The sequence below is a fragment of the Dipodomys merriami genome, unplaced genomic scaffold, assembly GCF_024711535.1.
Source record: "Dipodomys merriami isolate MVZ:Mamm:240054 unplaced genomic scaffold, mDipMer1.0.p SCAF_160, whole genome shotgun sequence".
Lineage (NCBI taxonomy): Eukaryota > Metazoa > Chordata > Mammalia > Rodentia > Heteromyidae > Dipodomys > Dipodomys merriami.
In genome coordinates, this window is record NW_027202938.1 from 2,012,421 (window position 1) to 2,037,047 (window position 24,627).

Below are 24,627 nucleotides of genomic sequence, written 5' to 3' on the forward strand. Positions count from 1 at the left end.
AGAAATATTGGGAGACAAAGTTGAGAAAAGCCTCAAGGAAAGTAGAATTAAATTATAAAGAAATGGAAACTAATGGATAAAAAATAATAAAAGTGTCAATCCATGAGACCCAATATATGAAAATTAGGAATTCTAAAGAAGAAGTTCAGACAAAATGGAAGAAATTACTGAAGACCAGAGCTAATGAATGTGAGTTTTCAGATTTAGTTCCAAAGCACAAAGGCTCACAAAGGTACCTATTGTGAAATTTCACAGCACTCAGAAGGAAGAAAAGGTTCTATAAACTTTTTTAATAAGTTTTTTTATTGTGAGAATACTGTACAGAGGAGGGGTTACAGTTACATGAGCAAGGTAATGAGTACATTTCTTATTATGCATTGTTGTCTCCTCCTTTGTTTTTCCCCTACCATCCCTCCATCCCTTCCCTCCCATCTCCACAACTACACTCTAAACTTTAAGAAAAACAAGTTACTTAAAAATGATGTTGGGAAGCCGGCGCTGCTGGCTGGTGCCTGTAATCCTAGCTACTCAGGAAGCTGAGATCTAAGGATCATGGTTCAAAGCCAGTCTGGGCAGGAAAGTCTATGAGACTCTTATCTCCAATAAACCACCCGAAAATCAGAAGTGGCACCATGGCGCAAGTAGTAGAGTGCTCTCCTTGAGCCCAGGGACAGTGCCCAAGCCCAGAGTTCAAGCCCCACAGCCGAGAAAAAAGAAAAATATAAAGAATGATGTTGGGAATGTGGCTTAGTGGTAGAGTGCTTGCCTAGTATGCATGAAGCCCTGGGTTCTATTTCTCAGTACCACATAAACAAAAAAAGCTGGAAGTGGTTCTGTGGTTCAAGTGGTAGAGTACTACCCTTGAGCAAAAGAAGCTAAGAGACCGTGTCCAGACCCTACTTCAAGCCCCCAGAAAAGAATGATGCCTATAATCCTAGCTATTCAGGAGGGTAAGATCTGAGGATTGAAGTTCAAAGCCAGTTTGGGCAGGAAAATCCATGAGACTCTTATCTCCAGTTAACCATCAGAAAACCAGAAGTAGTGCTGTAGCTCAAATTGGTAAAGCACTATCCTTGAACAAAAGAACTCAGGGACAGTGCCCAGGCCCCTAGTTCAAGCCCATGACCAAACCAAAAAAAAAAAAACAAGAATAATGTTATATAGGGAAACATGCCTATAACTCCAAAGGTAGAAGCTGGAGGATTGTGTTTGAAGGCTGGCCAAGAAAAAATGAGTAAAACCCTATCTGAAAAACAAGAGCCAAAAATTTTTTTTAAATTAAGTTAAAAAATAAAAAAGAACCAAACAAAAAGGCTTAAGTGGTAGTAGTACACCATTTGAGTTTCAGGCCCTGGATATAATCCTCAATACCCCAAAAGGAGAAAAATAAAAAAGAGAAATGACATTGGGTTTCAAATAGTAACACTTTTAGGAAATAATTACAAAATACGTACCTTAAATTATTTGAAAGAAAATATTTCTGCCAAAAATTCTTGAATTTTACCAAATTATAAATCAAATCTAGTGTGGTATTTACATCTCTCTCTAAAAAAATTACAATATCTACAAAGTTACTGGTGAACAACGTAGAGTGGTGATTCAGCCCTGAAATCACAGCTACTTAGGAGGCAGAGACCAGGAGGGTTGTGATTTAAAGCCAATCTGCGCAAGAAGGAAGACTTTTATTCAACCAACAAGCCGTGAGCCATTCCAGCTACATATGATGTATCAATAGCATGGTACTACTTCAGGCCAGCCCTGAAGTGGGAAGCCCTATCCTAACTATAAGTAAAGCAATAAGTTCTGTAGATCTGTCTCAGGTGGTAAGTGTACTACCCTAGCAAGCACGAGGTCCTGAGTTTAAATCCTAGTACTAAAAGAGAGAGAGAGAAAGAGAGGGGGGGGGGAGAGAAGTACTAGAGAATATAAATCACCAAACCAAAGAGGTAAAAGAAGCATAGGAAAGTAATGTGATTCTAAAATCAGAAAAGCATATCAAGAAAGAAGGTCAGAAGACTCCTTAGGCCAAGGGTGAAGTATCAGATGACTGATGTTCAGCTGGTTGCAGAGTCCCACTGGAATAAATAACTTCAAAACAACCTCTGCAAATCAAAACACCAGGACTCACTTTCTCATGCACCCTGCATAGCCAATGTAGACTAGTTTGGTTAACGGACAATCACTGGCAGTGTGGTGGTATATGCTTGTGATCTCAGCATTGGGGAAGTAGAGGCACAAGAATCATGAGTTGGAGGTCATCTGTCCTCTCCCTCTCCTCCCCCCAAAAAACAAAATAAAACAAACAAAAATCAGCCAGATGCTGGTGGTTTATACCTATAATTTAAGCTACTTTGCAAGTTGAGTTTCAGAGGCTCACATTTGAAGGCATTCCAGGCATACATACCAAACCCCTTCTTAACCAGTAGCTAGGTACGTGTTACAGTCCTATCATCTCAGCTCCATGGAAGACTGAGATCAAAAAGATAGCAGCTCTAGGTCAGTCCCAAGCAGAAAAGTTCCCAAGACTCTATCTCAACTGAAGGAGCTAGGTATGGTTATATGAGTCAAAGTTACAATATGACAGGAAGCCTAAAACAGGAGGATTGCTGTCCAGCCCCATGCCCAAGCAGGAAGCAAGACCATAATATAAAAAGAGAACCAGTGCAAAAAAAAAAAGTATTGGAAGTATGGCTCATCAATAGTGTGCCTGTTTAGCAAGTTTGAAATCCTAAATTCAAACTTTAGTACTACCCAAACAGACAACAACAACAAAAAGACAAGAAAACAATCAACAACCATGACACATTGCAGTCACTCAGAAACTGTGCCAAAGTGTCAGGCAATTGATGACAAACACCACCACAAGAATAACAGGGGGAAGAAAAGTGTCAAAAACAGGAAATTAAAACTTACTTTCTATATGAATACAATTGACTACATCAAAATTAATTTTATAGTTATGTAGGAAAGCCTGGGCTCAACTGATGAATAGATATATGAAAAAAATTGAAGAAAAAATGAAAACAGATTTTATAAGAAAGGAGCTATGATCAGAGTACATTCTATAGATCTATATTTCAGTGACACAATATTGGCACCAAATATTGATTTAACGAAAAGATTCATGGGCTGGGAAGGTGGCTCAGTGGTAGAGCGCTTGCCTTGCAAGCCTGAGGCCCTGGGTTCGATTCCTCAGCACCATATAAGGAAAAAAGAAAAAAGCCGGAAGTGGCGCTGTGGCTCAAGTGGTAGAGCACTAGCCTTGAGCTGAAGAGCTGAGGGACAGCGCCCAGGCCCAGAGTTCAGGCCCCACAACCGGACCCAAAAAAAAATAAAGAAAAAAAAAAAAAAAAGAAAAGATTCATAACCTAACATGTAATACTAGGGCAGCATATTTTACAATAGCCTGAAAGAGCTAAACCTTAATTTTTGTAAGACATGAAATGACTTGAAAATAAAATAAATAGATAAAGTAGCAGTGAAAGAATAGTATTAGAAGTCTGAAAATAAGTATTACTGAAATTACAAGAGTTTTTAAAATATTTGCTTAGCGAACAGAGAATGGAGATGTGGAAGGTTGGAAGAATTCTTGTATTGTAATATTGTGTGGCTAAAAATCATGAAAATTTAGTCACTTGATAAAATTACAGCTTGAATTTGGAAAAAGATAAATCTCATAAAATGAGCAATGCTTGCCTTTTAAAAAGCTAGTTATACAGAACATAAAAAGAGAAACCACACAGCTAGTGGCCCCTGCCTATAATCCTAGCTACTCAGGAGGTTGACACAGGACTGAAATTCAAAACCAGTGAGGCTGGTTGTAGAGGAGAATGTTTGAGACTTCCTCTCCAATTAACCAGCAAAACTCCAGGCTAACAGCATGGCTCACGTGGCAAAGTATCAGCTGTTAGCAAGCAAACCCTATCTCCCCATCAAAAATACATGTAAAACTATACAATGATCCTGGAATAGAAGTCTCAATACTGTGAATGGATTAGGATAAGAATCTTCAAGGCTGTACATCCAATTCTACAGCCAATTTTTAAATCTTTGTATGTTATCAGACAATCCACAATGTACTATAGTTTTAGATCTAAAAGATTTTGTTAACTATCTTATGTTTTTGTGCCTTTTTGCTCTTCATTCCTTTGTGTGGATTCATATCTACATGGTGTTTTTTTTATTTCCTCAAGGGCTTAGTTAATATTTTTAATATTTCTTGCAGTGCAGGTCTACCAGTGAGGAATTCTCTTAGCTTTTATATAATTAAATATGCATATATTCAAATCAAAATCAGATGAGGAAAGCTCTTTAACTGTTTTCAAACGCATTCATAAAAATATACAATAAATGTCACAACTAGTGGTAAACCTTTTAACAAGAAGAAAATAAGTAAGTATTGCAGATTCTTTAAAATCTACTCTAAGACGTATAAGCAGAGGTTAAAAATATTGAATTGCAAGTCAGGTGCTGGTGGCTCATGTCTATAATCCTAACAACTTAGGAGGCTGAGATCTGAGGACTGCAGTTCAAAGCTAGCCCAGGCAGGAAAGTCCATGAGACTCTTATTTCCAACTAACCACTAGGATACCAGAAGTGGCACTGTGGCTCAAGTGGTAAAGTGCTAGCCTTGAGCTGAAGAGCTAAAGAACAGTACCCAGGCCCAGAGTTCAAGCTCCATGACCGAGAAAAAAAAATACTGAATTACAATATATGACATCTAGCTTGCAATAAAAAACTATGCATTCACAAATATAAGTATTCAAAAATATTCTGTAGAACAATATCCAAAAAGATATCCTTAATAAGTGTTATCTACAGAAAGAAATTCTGGTAAGATTACTATGTGAAATCAACAGACAAATTCAACTGAATCTCTAAGCTCCAGAAACAAAATGTTAGAAAACTTAACTCTCTCTAAAACCTGGTGTTTTGATGAACCACCCAACCACTATGTTGAGAAAAAGAAACATGGCAGGAGAAAGCACATAGTAAGAACTTGTGCAACGTACACTGCTCATATCTATGGAATTATCCTAATGAAATTGTACTGTTAATGTATGCTAATAAATATAGTTTAGTAAAAAATACTGCCAGAAAAATATAATCTTGCATATTTTTTGCATATTTTTCAGCTCGGATGAAAAACTGTATGTACCATATGACTCTTTTCACTAATAATTCAAAAGAGGCAAGTGGTGGTGGCTCATACCTACAATTCTAGCATTCTGGAGGCTGAACCTTGGACTCTAGAGCAAGACCTTGTGTCAAAAAGAAGGAAGAGGAGCAGGAAGATAATTTATGATTCAAAAGGAGAACTAATTCAGAGCAGATACCCTACTGGAGATAGAATACTACGTGTGAGGATGGTTCAAGAGCATCAGCATCCTGTGGTCCCAGAAATGTTTTCTACCCTCATCTTTATGTTGGCTATGTGAACGTGTACATGTGCTGCCTAAAATTCTGTACACTTAAGTTTACTTTTTGGATTGTAGGCAAGATTTTCATTTCGAAAATAAAATGTGAAAATATAAGTGTGAGAGAAAATATTTGTGTAACATAAACAGAGGGTTAGTATCCAAAATACATGAAAAATAATACATATTTTAAGAATATAAATAACCAAATAGAAAAATGCGGAAATCACTTAGACAGGAACAGACTTAAGAAAGAAAGAATGGACCAAAACCATACAAAAAGATGCTAATTTGGGGAGTTACCATGGAAATGCTAATTAAAATTCCAAAACCTTACTTCATAATGACCAGAGAAAAAAAATTAAAATTCACTGACATCAAGTGTTGGCACAAATGTGGAATAATCAGAATTTAAATATTTCTAGTATGCATGTAACTTGACACAACCATGTTGGGAAACAATTTGTTAATATTTATTAAATGAAGAATGCACAAGCGATTCTACTTCTAGACATGCCTACAAGAAGTCAGTTCATGGTAGTAATGTTTGCAATGCAAAAAAAAAAATGGAAGTCAATGAGTGTGTTGGCTCATGCCTGTAATCGCAGCACTTCAGAGGCTCAGGCAGGAGTATTGTGAATTCACTGTCAAAACTCTGTGTGTACTGCCCAATAAATAAGTGGGCGAAAGACTTAAAGAGAAACTTCTCTGAAGAAGAAAGAAGGATGGCCAAGAGACACATGAAGAAATGTTCAACATCCCTAGCCATAAAAGAAATGCAAATCAAAACAACATTAAGATATCACCTCACTCCAGTTAGAACAGCAAAAATCAAGAACTCTAACAACAACAGATGCTGGAGCGGATGTGGACAGAAAGGAACCTTACTTCATTGTTGGTGGGAATGTAAACTTGTTCAACCACTTTGGAAAGCAGTATGGAGGTTCCTCAAAAGACTTCACATAGAACTCCCCTATGACCCAGCAATCCCACTTTTGGGCATTTACCCAAATGTTTACAAACAAGACCACACTAAAGCTACCAGCACAACTATGTTTATTGCAGCATTATTTACCATAGCTAAGATATGGAACCAACCCAGATGCCCCTCAGTAGATGAATGGATCAAGAAAATGTGGTATATATACACAATGGAATTCTCTGCCTCCATCAGAAAGAATGACATTGCCCCATTTGTTAGGAAATGGAAAAACTTGGAAAAAATTATATTAAGTGAAGTAAGACAGGCCCAAAGAAACATAGGTCCCATGGTTTCCCTTATTTGTAATATCTAGTATATGTATGAGTCAAGCGGAAAAGGTCAGATAATGTGATGTCAGGAAAATGAACCCTTAGATGTGTATTTTAATGTTTTTTTCTTTCACGCATTTATAAGATTATCTCTTTGTTGCTTTGTATATCCCTCCCCCACAGTATAACCCCTGCTTTCACTATATTTGATGTCAGTATGACTTGTGGAGGAGATGGGGAAAAACCAGTTGTTTAAGGATACAGGTGGACCTGTTGCAACAATGAGAAGTATAAGATGTCATGTACAAAACTAGCTTTACAACGTCAGTGTGGGGTGGGGGGGGAAGAGGGGGAAGGAGAAGGATTGGGATTGGGGGGGAGGGGAGAGGCTGGGAAGGGATGTGAAGGGTAAACAAAGGAGGAGGCTGCAATGCTTGGTAATTGTAACTCCTCTGTACAGTATGTTCACAAATTAAATTAAATTAAATTAAATTAAATTAAAAAAAAACTCTGTGTGTGTGTGTGTGTGTGTGTGTGTGTGTGTGTGTGTGTGTCTGTGTCTGTGTGTGTGTGTGTGAAACATTCAGTCACTGAGAGAACAGGTAAATTATGGGGTAGTTCCATAATGGAATATCATACTCACATTAAAATTAATAATATATGGTCACATGAATCAACAGGATCACACCCTTTTGTGTATGAAATTGACACAAAGAAGCAAGTCGTAACAAATTATAAAACTTGCAGTTCCTACTTCCATGAGGTTGGAAAAAATGTAGAGTTGAATATTATGCTGGCTAGGATAGCATTTTGTATTTTAATTTATTTATTTATTGTCGGTCATAGGGCTTGAACTCTGGGCCTGGGCACTGTTCCTCAGCTCTTTGGCTCAAGACTAGTACTGTACCACTTGAGCCACTATGCCACTTCTGGTTTTCTGAGTGATTTATTCAAGATAAGAGTCTCACAGACTTTCCTGCCCAGGCTGGCTTTGAACTGGGATCCTCAGATCTCAGCCTCATGAATAGCTAGGATTACTGGCGTGAGCCACAGGCATCTGGCAGCATTTGTATTTTAAATTAAATCATATGCATAAAATTATTTTGGTGTTACTGGGGTTTGAACCCACCTCTTTCACTTGTTGGGCTGTTACTCTACCACTTGCACCACACCTCTCCCCCTCTGAACACAACTATTCCTGGCTTCTTTGTTGAGCGAGGATCCTTCCTGATTTTTTTCCCTGGACTGGCCGAGAAATTCTGATCCTCTCAATCTCTACCTAGATAGGATAGGATAGATAGGATTACAGGGTAAGATACCACGCTCGGCCTCGAATTTTTGCCTTCAACATTTATATTATGAAAAAAAGATACAAGTTTGTTTTAATTTTGAGCAAAACCAGTGGTAATTTCTTAAAGCTTTTCTTGTTCTATGTAGTCAAAGGGTTATGATGTTAGCATTGAAAAACTTCCCTTCTAGCTTTAATACCCAGTTGTCAGTACATTCTTCCATTGAAAGCCCAAGAAATATTATCCAGAACAACGGACAATTTTTATTTTATAACAGAGTACCTCTAAAAACGTCATTGTGTACCTCTGCTTTTCTTCAGAAGATACAAATGAAGTGTTCAAGGTCAATAAAGCGATTGCTTTGCATGTTTTACCAAAAGAAGGGCTGAGGACCATGAGAAAGATGATAGATAAGGCTGGCTTTCCAAGGACTTTCAGATCTCAGAACAGTCTGCTGGAAAATTCATATCTTTCACAAAATAAATACGTCGGGATTAACTCCTTTCTTTTAGCATTGCATAAGCTCTGGAGAGTTCAAGACAGGGAAAAATATAAAAGTGACCTGCTAAAGAGCTGCTGTCGTTTTGCATTGTCATTCTCTGTGGACATCACACATTCAGAAGACACACTTGAAGCAAAGAAAATTTAATGTCACAAAAATGTACTCCTCTGACAGAAGCTGGGCGACATTACTAGACCACTAATAGTGACAAGTTCACATTGAGGGGAGGAAAATAAAGCAACTTGGCTGTAGAATCTTTAGCATAATGAAACATCTCTGGTTTGCTCATGATACTAGCTACTGGGCTGAGAAAATATGCCATGGACAAGAGTTGAAGGCTCTTACTCCTACGGCTGTGCATGTTGTAATTTCTTATTTATTTATTTACTTTTAATTTTTTAATTGTTATTATAAAGGTGATATATAGAGGAGTCAGTTACATGAGTCAGGCAAACAGTACCTTTCTTTTCGGAAAATGTCACCTTTCCCTTCGCTCTCTTACAGTTTTTCCCTCTTATCCCACCCAGAAGTTGTATGGTTCATTTTTTTCTTTTCTTTTCTTTTCTTTTCTTTCCTTCCTTCCTTCCTTTCTTTTTTTTGTCAGCCATGGGGCTTGAACTCCGGGCCCGGGCGCTGTCCCTCAGCAATTCAGCTCAAGTACTCTACCACTTGAGCCACAGCACCATTTCCGGTTTTCTAGAGCCACTGGTGCCTGGCTCATTTTTTTTTTCCTTTTGTTGGTTGTAGGGCTTGAACTCAGTGCCTGGGCCCTGTCCCTGAGCCTGTTTGTGGTCAAGGCTAGCACTCTACCACTTGAGCCACAGTGCTACTTCTGGGTTTTGAGTGGGTAATTAAAGATAAGAGTCTCACAAGGACTTTTCTGTTATGGCTGCCTTCTAACTGTGATCCTCGGATCTCAGCCTCCTGAGTACCTAGGATTACAGGCATGAGCCACCAGTGCCCAGCAATATGATTCATTTTCAACATAGTGCCTAGTGAATACCACTGCTGCATTTGTCCACGTTTTGTCCCTCCATGTTGGTGTATCTCCTTACTCTCCCCCAAACAGATAAACAAACAAGACAAAAAGAAAAGAAAAACAGCAACAAAGAAAAAAAATCTGCATTTCCTGAAGTTCATTTTGATGAATGTAATTTTATATGATCAGAAGCACATAGGTATTAGGCCTTTGTAATTTTTTCTTTAAAGACTATTTAGTATCGGGGCCTGCAGAGTTAGATGCTTTTGTCTTTTCTTTAGTGTTAATTATCTTTGTAGCCACAAAGAAATGACCTCAAAAACACTTAATGAGATGTTAGTATTAAGGCTTGTTCTCTTCCTGCTACCCCCTCAATGGTAAGACTCAGAGCTCCCAAAACTTGTAAAAATAAATTGGATAGCTAGAGAAATCTCATGTATGCTCTACTTGAAATTGATTCCTTATACTTAGGTAGCGATCGTTGGTGATCCCCCAGGGCTCATGTGCTGAAGGAATGATGTTCAGCCTGAGACACTTTGGGGATTAGAAGTTGGGATCACCAGTAGGAGGAAATTAGGAGGGGGACTCCAGAGCCCCCTTCCCCCGACCTTTTTCTGTCTTCTCTTTTTACCTTCTGACTGCCATCTTTCTCACCATAGGCCCCAGGCAGTAAAGCCATGTGATCATGAAGCCTCTGAAATCATGAGCTGAAATAAGTCTTCTGTCTTTTTAAGTTGGTCATCTCAGGGGTTTTGTCATAGTGACAGAAAGCTGACTAACATACCCTTGAGCATCTGTTCAAAACATGGACTTGCTAGGTGCTGCAGAGAATCAAGAAAGTCATCTACTGTCTATTTTTTCCTCTTTGTTTTTCATTTCTATGGCAAATAGAGGGTGGGGATTTTAAGTATTTGTTAAGGTAAAAAGAGTTTCTGGACAGATGACTTGATGCTACATAGTTCACAGCACATCCTTGGGCCTGTCTCCTGGATGGCATTATGTAAGGAGAAGTCAGCACACAGGACTTAATCGGGTTTGTCTTTCCCCCCCCCAGCGTACTTCCTGTAGTCCAGTTTATAATGTAATGGGTGACTTTTGAGTTAAATCACTATCATTGCTCTGTCACTTGTACCCATTGTGCCCAGTCATTTTGCCTCTACACTGACCTTTAAAATTGACAGGCTTAGCCTGGCGCCAGTGGCTCACATCTGTAATCCTAGCTACCCAGGAGGCTGAGATCTGAGGATCACAGTTCAAAGCCAGCCCGGACTTTCTGTCCGTGAGACTCTTTTTTTTTCAATTCCAACTACCACAATTTTATTAAAAACTGAAATGAAATAAAGTACCAACTTTTGTGTGTGTGAAAATACTGAACAGAGGGGTTACAAATACATGGGCAAGATAATGAGTACATTTCTTATTAAGCATTGTAGCCTCCTCCTTTGTTTCCCCTTCCCATCCCTTCCTAGCCCCACCACGCCCCCAATCCTCCCCCCCCCCCACCAAAGTTGTAAAGTTCGTCTTTCAACATAACAACTTGTACATCTCATTGTTGCAATGGGTCCACCTGTATCCCTATCTAAACCATTTGTTTTTGCCCTTCCCCTCCACAAATTATACCAGCATCAAATACAGTGAAAGCAGGGCTTATACCATGGGGGAGGGACATACAAAGCAACAAAGAAATCATCTTATAAATAAGTTAGAAACAATCACATGAAAGAAAAAAACATTTGAATACAGATCTTAGGGTTAATTTCCCTAACATCACCTTATCTGACCTTTTCTGCTTGACTCAGACATATACTAGCTATTGCAAATAAGGGAAACCATCACTAATGAACCACTAGAAACCCTGAAGTGGCACTGTGGCTCAAAAGGTAGAGTGCTCGCCTTGAGCTGAATAGCACAGGGACACAGTTCAAGCCCCATGACCACCAGAAAACAAAAATTGATAGGCTTTTAGAAACAACTAAATTTGGAAGATGCAGCAGAATCACTCACACGTCATACTTTTTAAAAAGGAGAGAGACCAGAGGGTGGGTGGCTCACACCTGTAGGCCGAGCTACTCAGAAGGCTGTGAGTTGGAGGATCATGGTTCAAAGTTAACCCAGGAAGAAAATTCCACAAAAGACTCTATTTCCAAAATAATCAGCAAAACACTGTGTTGAAGCTGTGACTCAAGAAACAGAGTTCCAGCCGTGAGCAAGCAAGCTGAGCAAGCACATGACCATGAGTTCACTAGTACCACTGAAAAAGAAAAAGATGAGGAAGAGCGATTAGTGAGATCCTCCAATGCAGGTGAGCTGAGCAGTCCTTGAATTCAAACCAGCGCTTCTGACTTAGAAACATCTCCCCAAGCACTATCACACTTAGATTCCAATACTTAATCCTTAGTTTCAATATTTGTTATAAAACTAAATATAGATATTCAGCTAGCAGCTTATGCAAAAGACTTAATCCAAAAGGAAAATAAAAATAGAGTAAGACAAAGTTTTTCAGCATGTTTTCTGAGAGGCTAATACATTCTAGTGCAATTGAGATTTCCTCCTCTTAAGTAATATTTCAAACCAGATACTTTACAGGTAAAAGAACATGAATTCTAAGAGGTGAGGTATATAAGCAGAAAATAACAAAAATTTTATGACCTTTTAAGCACGGTTTGATGTTCACTGCATTATTGTTTTTGTTTTTGTTTTTAACTCAAGGTCTAGTATTTGCTCAGCTTTCTTTTTTTTGCAGGTGGTGGGGGGGTGGGGAGGGGTCCGGTCGTGGGCCTGAACTCTAGGCCTGGGCACTGTCCCTCAGCTCTTCAGCTCAAGGCTAGCGTTCTACCACTTGAGCCACAGCACCACTTCTGGCTTTTTTTCTGCTTATGTGGTGCTGAAGAATCAAACCCAGGGCTTCATGCATGCAAGACAAGCACTCTACCACTGAGCCACCTTCCCAACCCCTGCTCAGCTTTCTTGCTCATAGTTGGTGCCCTACCATTTGAACCAGGTCTCCTCCAGCCTGACTTTTTTGTTGAAGTAGAATCTTGTGGAGTTTTCTGCCTAAGCTTATTTCAAACTGTTATCCTCTGTATCTCAACTCCTTGAATAGCTGGTATTGAAGTGTGAGCCACACTATCACTTTATATGAACAATTTGATAGAGTTACAAAACATAAAGTATGATATATATGATATCACTTTTTGTTGTTTCTTTAATCTACACATATAATGCACAAAATGATATATATACTCACACATGTAAGCAAATGGATATTTTTAATGGTGGGATTACATCTTTTTTTAACTTCATAAAGTATACATGTACACACAAGTTATGATATAAATAGCTGTAAATATATTCAGTTACAGAACACCATGTATTAATTCATGCATATTTTATATGTGGAGATGGACACATCTAGATCTGTGCTGTATAACAACAGTTTAGTCAACCTCAGACCATATCATATGTATAAGTGGTACTACAAGATTACATCATTTAGTAATGCCATGTCTGTCTTAGTTTGAGTACATACATTGTTTTTTTTGGGGGGGGGTCCGGTCATGGGGCCTGAACTCTGGGTTGGGTGCTGTCCCTCAGCTCTTCAGCTCAAGGCGAGCGCTCTACCACTTGAGCCACAGCGCCACTTCCGGCTTTTTTCTTTTTGCTTATGTGGTGCTGAGGAATCGAACCCAGTGCCTCTGGCATGCAAGGCATGAGCTCTACCACTGAGCCACCTTCCCAGCCCCATACATTGTTTTGTGTTCATATAATGACTGAATTTTCTAACCATTTTTTATACTATATTCCTGCCATTAAGTAATACATGACTGTACCTGGTTTTATTGACAGGAAAGTTTGTTTTTAATTTGAAAATTAATTAGACTTTTCTTTCATTGTATTGGAAACCAAAAGATTTGTAAATAACTTAAACAATCCATTCATGCATTGTATTTGGTAAACATTTTGAGAGTTTACCATATGTCAGGCTTCCTTCTAAGGGTTAGGAAGATAGTATGTATAAGGCCTTGCCTTGGCCTGTTTCCAGGCACATAGGGTTTGAGTATAAAGTACTCCCCATAGGCTCATGTGTTAAATACTTCACCCTCAGCTGATAATACTATTTTGAGAAGTTGTAGACATTGAAGATTGGGACCTGGTTGGAGGAGATAGGTAACTGCTTCCTTTGAAGGCTGAGCTTGGCCTCTTCCTTTCTCTCTGCTTCCTGTCCACCTTGAGGTAAAGAAGCTCCTCAACCACACACACAACTCTGATGTTATGCCTATGTGCATAGAGCTAAGCAACCATAGACTGAATCTCTGAATTCGTGAACAAAATAAACCCCGCCTCCCTTAATTGTTCACAGCTCTGCAAAGGTAAACTAAACAGCAACTAAAACCTCAAACTTCAAGTCCATGGATTTTGTTGCACTCTAGATTCAACAAATATTCCAAGTATGAGAAACTTTTAGCTGGGCAGTCATGGTTCATGCCTGTAATCCTAGCTACTCAGGAGGCTGAGATCTGAGGGTTACAGTTCAAAGCCAGTCAGGGCAGGAAATTCTGTGAGACACTTATCTCCAATTAACTAGCAAAATGCCAAAAGTAGAGCTGTGGCTCAAATGGTACGAGTGCCAACCTTGGAAAAGCAAAAAGAAACTTTTATGTGCCAGATACTTGTATTTAGACCTCAAAGTTATGGAGAAGACTGAAGTGGGAGACAGAGAAAGATGGTCTTGGACTATAAACCTTAAAGATGGAACACTAGTGGTGGGAATTACAAGAGTGGTGCCCATTCTGTCAGAACGTATTCTAATCACTTGACATGAGTCATTCAATTCTCACCAAAGCCCAACTAATAAGTTCTCTTGTTATCCTTGCCATGTCATGGGTGAGGAAGCTGAGATTTTTGAGAGTCCAAGTATCTCACACAACATGGATTATAGCTAGAATTTAGACCTGGACACTCTGAACACAGCAATCATATTCTAAACCCCTACCTCCTACAGTAGAGGGTTTGGCAAAGAAAAAGGATGGTATACATTCTGGATCAGAAGAAAAGCTGTGCTAGATGTTTTGCAGATAATTCTGAGGAGGAATTCTGAGCAAGAAACCTTTATAAGCAAGGTTAAGTTATCACACACTTAAGAAACAAGAAGGGCCCAAAGAAACATAGGTCCCATGGTTTCCCTTATCTGCAATAACTAGTATATGTCTAGGACAAGCAGAAAACTTAAAAGCTATGGACATATGACCAAATAAGATGATGCTAAGCTAAATGACCCCCAAGATAGGGACACAAGAGGTTTTATCTTTCTTGCTGTTGTTTTTCATGTACTTATAATGTACTATGTGATTTTTTTTGTTTCTTTTGTATGTTCTTCCCCCATGGTATAACCCCTGTTTTCACTGTATTTGATTCTGGTACCCTGCATCTTGGATATACATTTTTTCTAATTTGGGGAGGGGAAAGGAAATAACAAAATTCTGAAATAAGGATACAGGTTGACCCATTGTAGCAATGAGATGTACAAGACACTATGCTGAAAATGAACTTGGGTGGGAAGGAGGGAAGAGTTGGGGAAGGGGGGAGGGTAGGGATGTCAGGGGAAAAACAAAGGAGGAGGTAACAATGCTCCATAGAAAATGGACTCATTACCTTGCTCATGGAACTGTAACTCCTCTATACAGTAACTTTACAATAATATTTAAAAAAAAAAAAAAGAAGAGGGGGTGATGAAGAGGAGGGAAAGAGGGAGAAAAATGAGGGAAGGGGTAACCAGTTAGACAAGAAATGTAATCACTACCTTACTTATGTAACTCTAACCCCTCTGAACATCACCTTTACAATAAAATTAAAATTTAAAAAAAGGTGGAGGCTGGGATCTGTACCCTAACATCTACCTATGGACAAGTTAAAAAAGCTAAAGATGAGAAAAAAAAATCTCTTGAAAGAAGTTGAAGCAAAGTAGGTTAAAAACACACTAGTGATGCAAGATGAGAAACTTCAGACAGAGAAACCAAGTAAAAACTGCATAGGCATGAGACAAATGGGCAGGTACACCATTAGGAGTACAGACAGTCTGGTGTTATCTTGTTGAACAAGTGAGAATGCAAATAAAGTCTTCAAAGAAGATATTGATGGTAGGAATGAGTGGAGAAAATCTCATGGAGAAAAGAACCTGAGCTTTGTATGAACTCTATTGGAAGACAGCCCCTGTGCAGCAGGAGTCAGAAGTCTGCTGGGGTAGGGGCCAGAATAGTGACCACATATTGGCCACTGTTGTGCATTGGTCATCAAACCAGTATTGAAGATATGGACAGAAAAGAAATGATGAACAGAAAAGAGGTGGGCAATCTCAGTGGAATCTTGACCACTAGACAGGGGAGAAAAGAGGAGTCAGGAAAAGAGAAATAAGTGAAAACGGAAATGGGAAAAATAAATGCCAATATAGCTCAGAATGAAAAGAAGATTTTTTAAGGCACTAAAAAGAAAAAAAATACTATTCAATCTTTGTTTCCACGTATCCCTCACAAAATCTAAGTAGGTCATATTCCAGAAATGTATGCTATTTGAATTGAATTGCTCATATGAAAATGAAAAAAATCAATAGAATTCTGAGATAATTTTCTTTTCTTTCCTTTTTTCGTTGCAAGTGCTGAAGATCAAACCCAGGAGCTTACACATGCTAGGCATGTGTAAGGAAGCATGTTTATGCTTTCTCCAAGTTATACCATTATGTTGCGTTTTATGAAAACAACTACACATGCAATCAGACTAATCAGAGAACAAAAGCATGCTGGGAACAGCTTTTCCTGTGGACCTGTGAAGTCAAATCATGCAGATGCATCCTTGGATTGTTCTTGAGCACCTCACTGATCTATTTAGTCTAGCTGAACCCTGCATTGAATGGTGTTTAACATCAAGGCCATGGTATGTTTTGCTCTGCAGGAGGAGGATTCCAAAGCTTAACCCACCCACTCACCAAGCAGATCATGCCTGCCATGCAAATGGCTGTTTTTGGACTAAATGTGAAGCAGCCATTGAAAAGCACCCCTGTACTGCTTGGATCACAAAAAGTCATCACATTCAGAATAAAATAAAAGGGAATCCTTTTGCAACCAGGATCTCAGAGCTCTATGATCAGATATTCAGTGACTTCTTAAGATTCTTTTAATTTTTTTATTTTTTATTTTATTTATTTATTTATTTATTTTTGGGTCCGGTCGTGGGGCCTGAACTCTGGGCCTGGGAGCTGTCCCTCAGCTCTTCAGCTCAAGGCTAGCGCTCTACCACTTGAGCCACAGCGTCACTTCCGGCTTTTTTCTTTTTTGCTTATGTGGTGCTGAGGAATTGAACCCAGGGCCTCATGCATGCAAGGCAAGCGCTCTACCACTGAGCCACCTTCCCAGCCCTCTTTTAATTTTTTTAAAGTATTACCCAATAAGAAAAGGCAACAGAAAAAATTTCAAGCACAAAAATTTCTCTTATATCTAACAGAATTTAAATCTTCACCCTTTAAGATTATCCAATGATATTACATCATTTGCAAAAAAACAAAAAACAAAAAACAGATGGACCTGGCAAAGAATATGTTAAGTGAAGTAAGTCAGACCCAAAGAGAAAAGGGACACAGGTTTTGTCTCATAGGTGGAAGCTAGCACTAATTTATAAATGTACAAGTAAACACATTCAAGGCTGTATGCAAATGTATTAGCTGAAGTATGGGTATTTTCAGGGGAGAATTGAGGTGGTAAAATTTCTTGGAAAAACGAACTCATATTCCAGGAAAACAGATATCAGGATACTGATACTTAAAAATTGGGATGGGGTGGACCAAGAGGAGGGGGTACAGTAATAAAGAGGGGAAGAATGCAGTCACAGTAGTCAATGTACATCCAGCAGAACTAAGAAAATTGTGAGGAGAGGGAGGGGTTTGGGAGAACAGCGGAGCATGGCAAAAAGGGAGACATTGATCAAGATGCATTGTATTTGTAAACTGATTTGTTGAGTAGTAATGCCTTTGTGCAACTTAAAGATAATAAAAATATAATTGTAAAAAGATTATTACAGGCATTTTGTTTGTTTGTTGCTAATACCAGGGTTTGAACTCAGGGCCTTGGGTGTTCCCCTCTGTGCTCAAGGCTGGTGTTCTACAACTACAAACATACTTTTATAAAGGTATCCAATGTTTAACTGTTTCAAGGAACCATCATCTAGAAGCTAGTTAGTGAAAATGTTCCTAGAAAAACACATGGCTGATGTCTCACACCTGTAATCCTAACTACTCAGGAGGCTGAGATCTGAGGATCACAGTTCAAAGCCAGCCCAGGCAGGAAAGTCTGTGAAATTCTTATCTCCAATAAACACTAGAACACAGGAAGTGAGGAAGTAGCGTTGTAGCACAAGTGGTAGAGCGCTAGCCTTGAGCACAGGGAGCTTAGGAACAGCACTGGGGCCCCAAGTTCAAGCCCTTTAACTGACCAAAAAACAACAACAACAAGATGATGGAAGAAGGAAGGAAGGGAGAGAGAGAGAGAGTGAAAAACAACCATTGTGGAGTAACGCACTCGGAAACAGAATTTCATTTCATAAGGCGCCATGACCAAGCAAGCAGATGGGATCAACCCTGCCTTCACCCCTCTGCCAGATGAGTAACCATAATCCATTCTCTCCTGACAGACCATACACTTTCTCCTTATGTGTAGCATTTTGGATGTCTGCTGAATTGTTATTTGTTACAAAGCATGCTTTTACTGTGACAGATGCCCCCAGCTCCTTCTCCTTGCTGAGCTCATGGAATCACAGCTGTGTTGTACCACAAGTACAGTGTTGTCAAATCTTTGCTTTGTTTAATTATTCAAGTTAGTTCCACCACAGAATTAAACTGTCTGGAGATATTATGAGATTTTAGTACAAACACCACACATGGCCATAAAGATGCCAACCCTTGCTAAGTATCTCCATGGAGTCCACTTCTCCGTCACAGCAGTACACAGCAGTATACCCTCTAATAACCCAGCAGGGCTGGATAGATTTAATCAAAACTTAGTTTATGCTGGGCATGGTGCTTCCTGCCTATAATCGCAGCACTCTGAAAGCTGAAGCAGGAAGATCAGTCATGAGGTCAAGGCCAGCCTGCTACAGATTGAGAAGGAGGGCTATTTTATCTCAGTTCTTCAAGCTAGAGCCATTGTAAAAAAACACCACACCACCCTTAACCTTAAACCCTCAAACCTCAGGTGCTGACTAACCAGTAAACCCTAACTGAAGGTCAGAGGTTCCTGAATTTTATGGACATGTCAGAACTGTTTGTATTCTCTGAAGTTTTCTTTTTCTTCATTCCTCTCAAAGTTCAGTACTGGTGCTTCTACTACTTAAGCCACAACTCCACTTCCACTTTTTGCTGGTTAATTGAAGATAACACTCTCACTGACTTTACTGCTGGTCTGGCTTCGAACCCCAATCCTCAGATCTAAGTCTCGTAAGCAGCTAGGATGGCAGACACAAGGAAGCAGTGGTTAAATGTTGATGAGCTATATGTTGCCCACTACTCCAGATACTTTATCCTATGAAGTATCTTTTTTTTAAAGAATTATTACGTGAAGAACATATACAGTTAAGAATCTGGTTAATTCCACTAATTCTGCAAGGAGGAAATGGAGGCTCAGAGTAGTAGAGAAACCTAAAAAGCACTGCACAGCCCAGAAGTGGTAAATCTCCTGGCTTCCACGAGGCCACACCTCCTCCAGCCTGCATGTGAGCAAAGAAAACCATTTTCTCCCTGGGCCCTGGGTTTGCATCTGTAATCCTAGCCAATTGAAGGCTGAGATTTGAGAATCGCAGTTCAAAGCCAAACCAGGCAGGAAAGTCTTGTGAAGTTCTTATTTCTAATTATGTAGCAAAAAAAAAAAAAAGCTGAAAGTAGAGCTGTGGCTCAAGTGGTAGATCGCTAGTCTTGAGCAAAAGGAGCTCAGGGATATCACCCTGGCCCAGAGTTCAAGCCCCAGGACCAGCAAAAAAAAAACAAAACAAACAAAAAAAAACAAAGAAAATAATTTCCTTCCCTGTCGCTCTCTACGGCTGAGCAGGGGCAAAGGACGCTGTCTTACAGAGAGAAAAGCTAGAGCTGTGCAGTCTGCTGCACCCCAGGAACACGGTGGGCCAGGGCGACAAGCAGAGTCCACTTCAGGAAGTCCTATTACTAGGGTAGAGTGCCTCCAAATCCCCTCCAACATCCTGGTGCCTCAGTGTCTATGTGCTGAAAGATGAGGCATAGAAAGAGACTTTTCTTGGCCACTTTGTATGGAGGGCACAGCTGCACTGGCCACCGCGCAATCCCCAGGAGCAACCAGGCGCCAGGCCAGCTCTTCTGAGAGACCCGTGTTGAGAGAGCTGACTTTTCCCTCCGCACTTGGAAACAGGCATTTAGCTCTCCCAGGAGCAGGGAAGAGGCTACAGAAGTTGAACCAGACACCCTTTTTGCCTGGGGCTCAATAATCATTTCCCACTCCTGGATTAATATACGGAGACGCAGGGGAACGAGGAGAGAGGTGTGTGATGTCACATAGATTCTGGATATGTCAAGGGTTGGAAGTCTCACCAAGTTCCTTTTGGCTGAGAAACGCACTTCTTATCATTTTAAGGGACCTGAGAAACCAGCAGTTCAAAATAGCAATGAATGGATCCATTCTTCCTGTAAAAGCTTGAAGCCTTTTATCAGGAGATGAGAAATACATTAAAGCAAAACTTTAATTTGGTGATGTGACCTGATAAAATATTTCCTCAGGGAGGAAAGCTTGAGGCTCTTACCTACAATGTGTACTTACCTTTGAATTTCTTGTTGAAGCGTTGTCTTCATACATCTTAGCACACATAAAATTGTGATGGAATTCTAGAGGTTGTCTTCAATATATTATAGATACAAAGAATATATATCAGTTGGATAAATCATAATGAATGAATGAATGATGAAAATAGACACATAAAGCCAAGATAATTAAAAATTATCCTTTAATGACAATGTTTAGACAAAGTTATATAAATAGTCTGTGAGTAGTTCTTAACCCAGATAACTATCTAGCCTTTTTAAATTGTGTGTATGTATGTGTGTCTGTATATATGTATGTATGTATTTAATCTAGTCTTCTGCTCAGCTCAGATCTTGTATCTTGTCTATCTGAGGTATGAGCACAGAAAGTCTAGAAGGCAGAAGTCTAGGCCATATATCCTGATTATCTCAAGCCCATTAGGCAATCATTCATTGAGTCCATGTTAGTAAGGTGGAGAAAATAAAGATATCCAGCTTCTAGGAGCTGGCCAAAGTCATCCAGAAGAAAGTAGATCCGGCGCGAGGGTCTCTTACTTCTAGTCACGTGGGTCATGCTACCTCCAATTATGACCAACTTAAGTCTGGAAGCAATGCCCCTCCTAGTTTGTAGCCAGAATGAAGCCCAGGCCTTTCCTTTGACAGCTGGACCTTTAGACAACCTGGGCGTCTTCATACATTAATCAGCCTGCCAGGCCCTGATCTTCCCACTCCTACAGGTACTGATGTTTCAGGAGCCTAAAGAGAAGCTTATAAATATTAATCAAGAGAGTGGAGTTCATGCCTGTGAATGTTGTGACAGTTGAAGTAACACAGAAAGCAGAAATTGCTTCCACAGAATGAAAAGACATCTTTTCTCCGCGTGGTGTCCCTGCCTGCAATGTAATTTCCTGCAGAGGTGGTAGTGAAGGCAAGGGGAGCCGAACAAACCAGCATGGCTCTCTATAATGAACACACAGACATGCTCTATGCAAGTAAATCAAGTCTCTGCAAAATGCTAGGAAATTGCTTTGAAGAGAGTCCACATGTTGGTCACAAAGGCCGCCTCCGCCTGAAAGCCAAGACCATGAACGTAATGAAGACTGACTAAAAGACAAGGACGAGGAGGGGTTTAGGTGCTGAGCAGTGACAGATGCAACATGAACACGCACAGCACACCGGTAATTCCTCTGAATTCCTCTGTGCTGACTCGAAGATCCTTTCCATTCTTTTTTTTGGGGGGAGGGGGGGGCGCGCGGGCTTCCTAGTAAGGACAAAAGGTTAACAGTAAAAAAAAAAAATCTGCTAGACCAAGGCCCTAGCTGTGCCTAATCATGAACAGTTGTGATTATTCCCAGACATAAGCTATTTTTCAAGTATTACTAAGCCTGGAGAGACAGGAAAGGTGCAGGAATGGCTCTAAAACTCTTTTGAATTTGATCCAGGTGCTGGTGGCTCACACATGTAATCCTAGCTGAGGACTGAGGCTGAGATCTGAGGATCATGGTTGGAAGCCAGGCAGACAGGATAGAGACTCATCTCTAATTGATTACCAGCAACCACGAAATGGAGCTATGGCTCACTACCCTTCAGCAGAAAAACTCAGGGACAGCTCCCAAGCCCTGAGTTCAAGCCTTAGGACCGGCATAAAAGTGAGCAAACAAACAAACAAAAAAACAAACCTTGAATTTGTATGAAGCTAAGGGAATTAAAGCAACCAGCCCAAAGTCTGCTAATAGCTCAAACAGCTCCAGGCAACCCACTAGTCAGAGCTTCTTTGGATCATCCTATCAAAGAAAGTTATTAGGCCAGGAAATGCATTAGGTGAGGGCTTCTTACTGTACCTATACCCAAAACTACACATCTCACTAGTCCATGCATGAAATGACCTCAGGGAATCCAGATTAGGAACTACTGTGTGAAAATTACAAGGTTACATGGTATTGCTTTCTTATTAAAGAAGTCTCTGGAAGCTTGCTGCTTCCTCTGGTATTTGCCACAAGAATATATAATTGTAAGTGCATAGAAAAGCCATGTTGGAAACCACATGCAACGTACAGTGTGAGGTAGAAAATACACAATGTCATATAAATGCATGTGTGCAAGCACACACATATGCACCAACACATACACACAATTGCACAGAAACTTGCATACACGCAAATGTCTGAAGGATATATGATAAACCTATTTCTTGGTGGAACAATGGACACAGGAACTGTTACTGTTTATCAGCCAGACATGTGTGTGAAATTTAATAATAAATATGCAAGTATGGTTTGGGATGAACTGAATTTAGGTGCTTACACTAACAGATGTGAAAATACTTTGTAAAACGTAAAGTATGCGATAAATGAAAGCATTTTCTTTTTTTTTCCAACTATTTATTTTTGTCTTTTCTTTTTTGGTACTGGGGATCGAACCCAGGACGTTGCACTTGCTAGGCAAGTGCTTTGCCACTGAGCTACATCCCAGCCGGAAAGCATTTTCTTATTTCTCTTTTCAACAGGCATTAGTTTAGAGTAGATACTGTAAGCAAATAGAAGCCATAGACAGCTGAGTTCACAGCTCTAACTTCTCATTGAGCAAGAAGAATGATTTCTACAGTGATTGACTGGGATCAATTTTTAAATGTACATGTCTCCCCTATGTCTTATATCAGACTCCTGTGCTGCCCCATCTAGTAGTGAGTACCATCTATGTTTTCTCCCTGGAGTCTACATCATCTCCTTTAGCCGATGTGATATTCTAACACAGAGAAATTTGAAGAAAATCCTGCACAGGTGGGCTCTGTCCTCTTACAAGCCCAGAATACCCTGATGATGCTGTCGCAGGAATGAGGCCTCAACCTTCCCAACCATCCACGCCTCCCAGAGGAGGACCTACACATGGAAGCAGGTGAGGCCTTCCTTGACTATCCAACCCCAACCAAGCCAGCCCACAGAACTAGAACTACTGTTGTTTGCTTAAGCCACTCTGCTGTGGGCAGTTTGTTCTGTAGCAAAGGCTATCTGATACACTGATGTGAAGAGGTTGCCATAGCTACAGAAATTGGAAGCATTTGTTCAGTGACTTGTTTGGGGAAAGACGTATAGGACATCAAAACACCGCAAGTCACCCTGTGTGTCCATAGAGAATTGGTTCCACAAACTCACAGACACCAAAATTCACAGATGCTCAAAGTTCTTGCATGAAATGGCAGAGTGTTTGTACATGACCTGCACATATTTCCCTGTCAACTTGAAATCATCTCCAGATTGCTTTTATTACCTGATACAATGTAAATACCATGTCAATAGCTGTTAAACTGTATTGCTCAAGAATAATGATAAGAAAAATATTCGGTACATGGTAAAGACAGATGGCAATATGAGCAGAAAGATCACTACTATTTTAGCAATTGCTTGAGACCATGGATAAAGAATCCACAGACGCTGGGAACAGACTGTTTCTGGGCAGTTATACTTGGAGTTAAAGGAGTCAAGTAAAAACTCTAAGGCTTATTGACCGGATAGATAACCCAGGAAAGGTAGACAGGAAGATCACAAGTTCAAGGCCAACTTGAACTACATAGAGATAATCGCTAAAGAACATTTTTTTTTAATCTAGGAAGTAAATGAAAGCTTTCTTTATTTGTTGCAGAAGTTTTATGTTATTTCTGATCAACCAAGCCCTCAAATTAGCATGTAATTTCTGTCCTCATCTACTCCTACTCATGTACCTCAAGGTTTGTTACCGCTCTCTGCAGCCTGTCTTAGGTCTGTATTTTGAATGACTCTGAAGGATACACACTAAAGAAGGTATGTTACTTTATGGAGAAAAATGCAAACTAAAAGTTTCTATCATCAGATCATAGTCAGAATCATATCAAAGTAATAAGCTTTTTGAATGAGTTAAATTGATAAATATTCCTGTAATAAGTCCATGAAAAACTCAAAGAAAAAAACAATAATCATTGAACTGGTAAAATATGAAAGTATGGGATAATTAGGTATTGTAGTACATGAGGCCTAGAACAATGACCTGAAAAAGTACTATTTCCAAAGATGTAATTTATGATTGCCTTATAAATAATAACATAACTTAGTCTTGACTGAAAAGGGACACATAAATTAGGCTTCTGAAACTACACATACATACATACAAACACAGACACACACATGATTCTATATGCCGCCTCAAGAAAATAAAGGGTAATTGTTCATGTAAGGACATAAAGATAGTAAGACATTTAATATAAAAGTCATACTTTCAACTAGACATGGAAATAAAATGTAATTTATTAATAACACAATTATGAGGCTATAGACTATTCTTTCTTGCCCAATTAGTAGCCGTCACACCAAACTAACCTGTATTACATACCAAGAAAAAAGATAAATAATGTT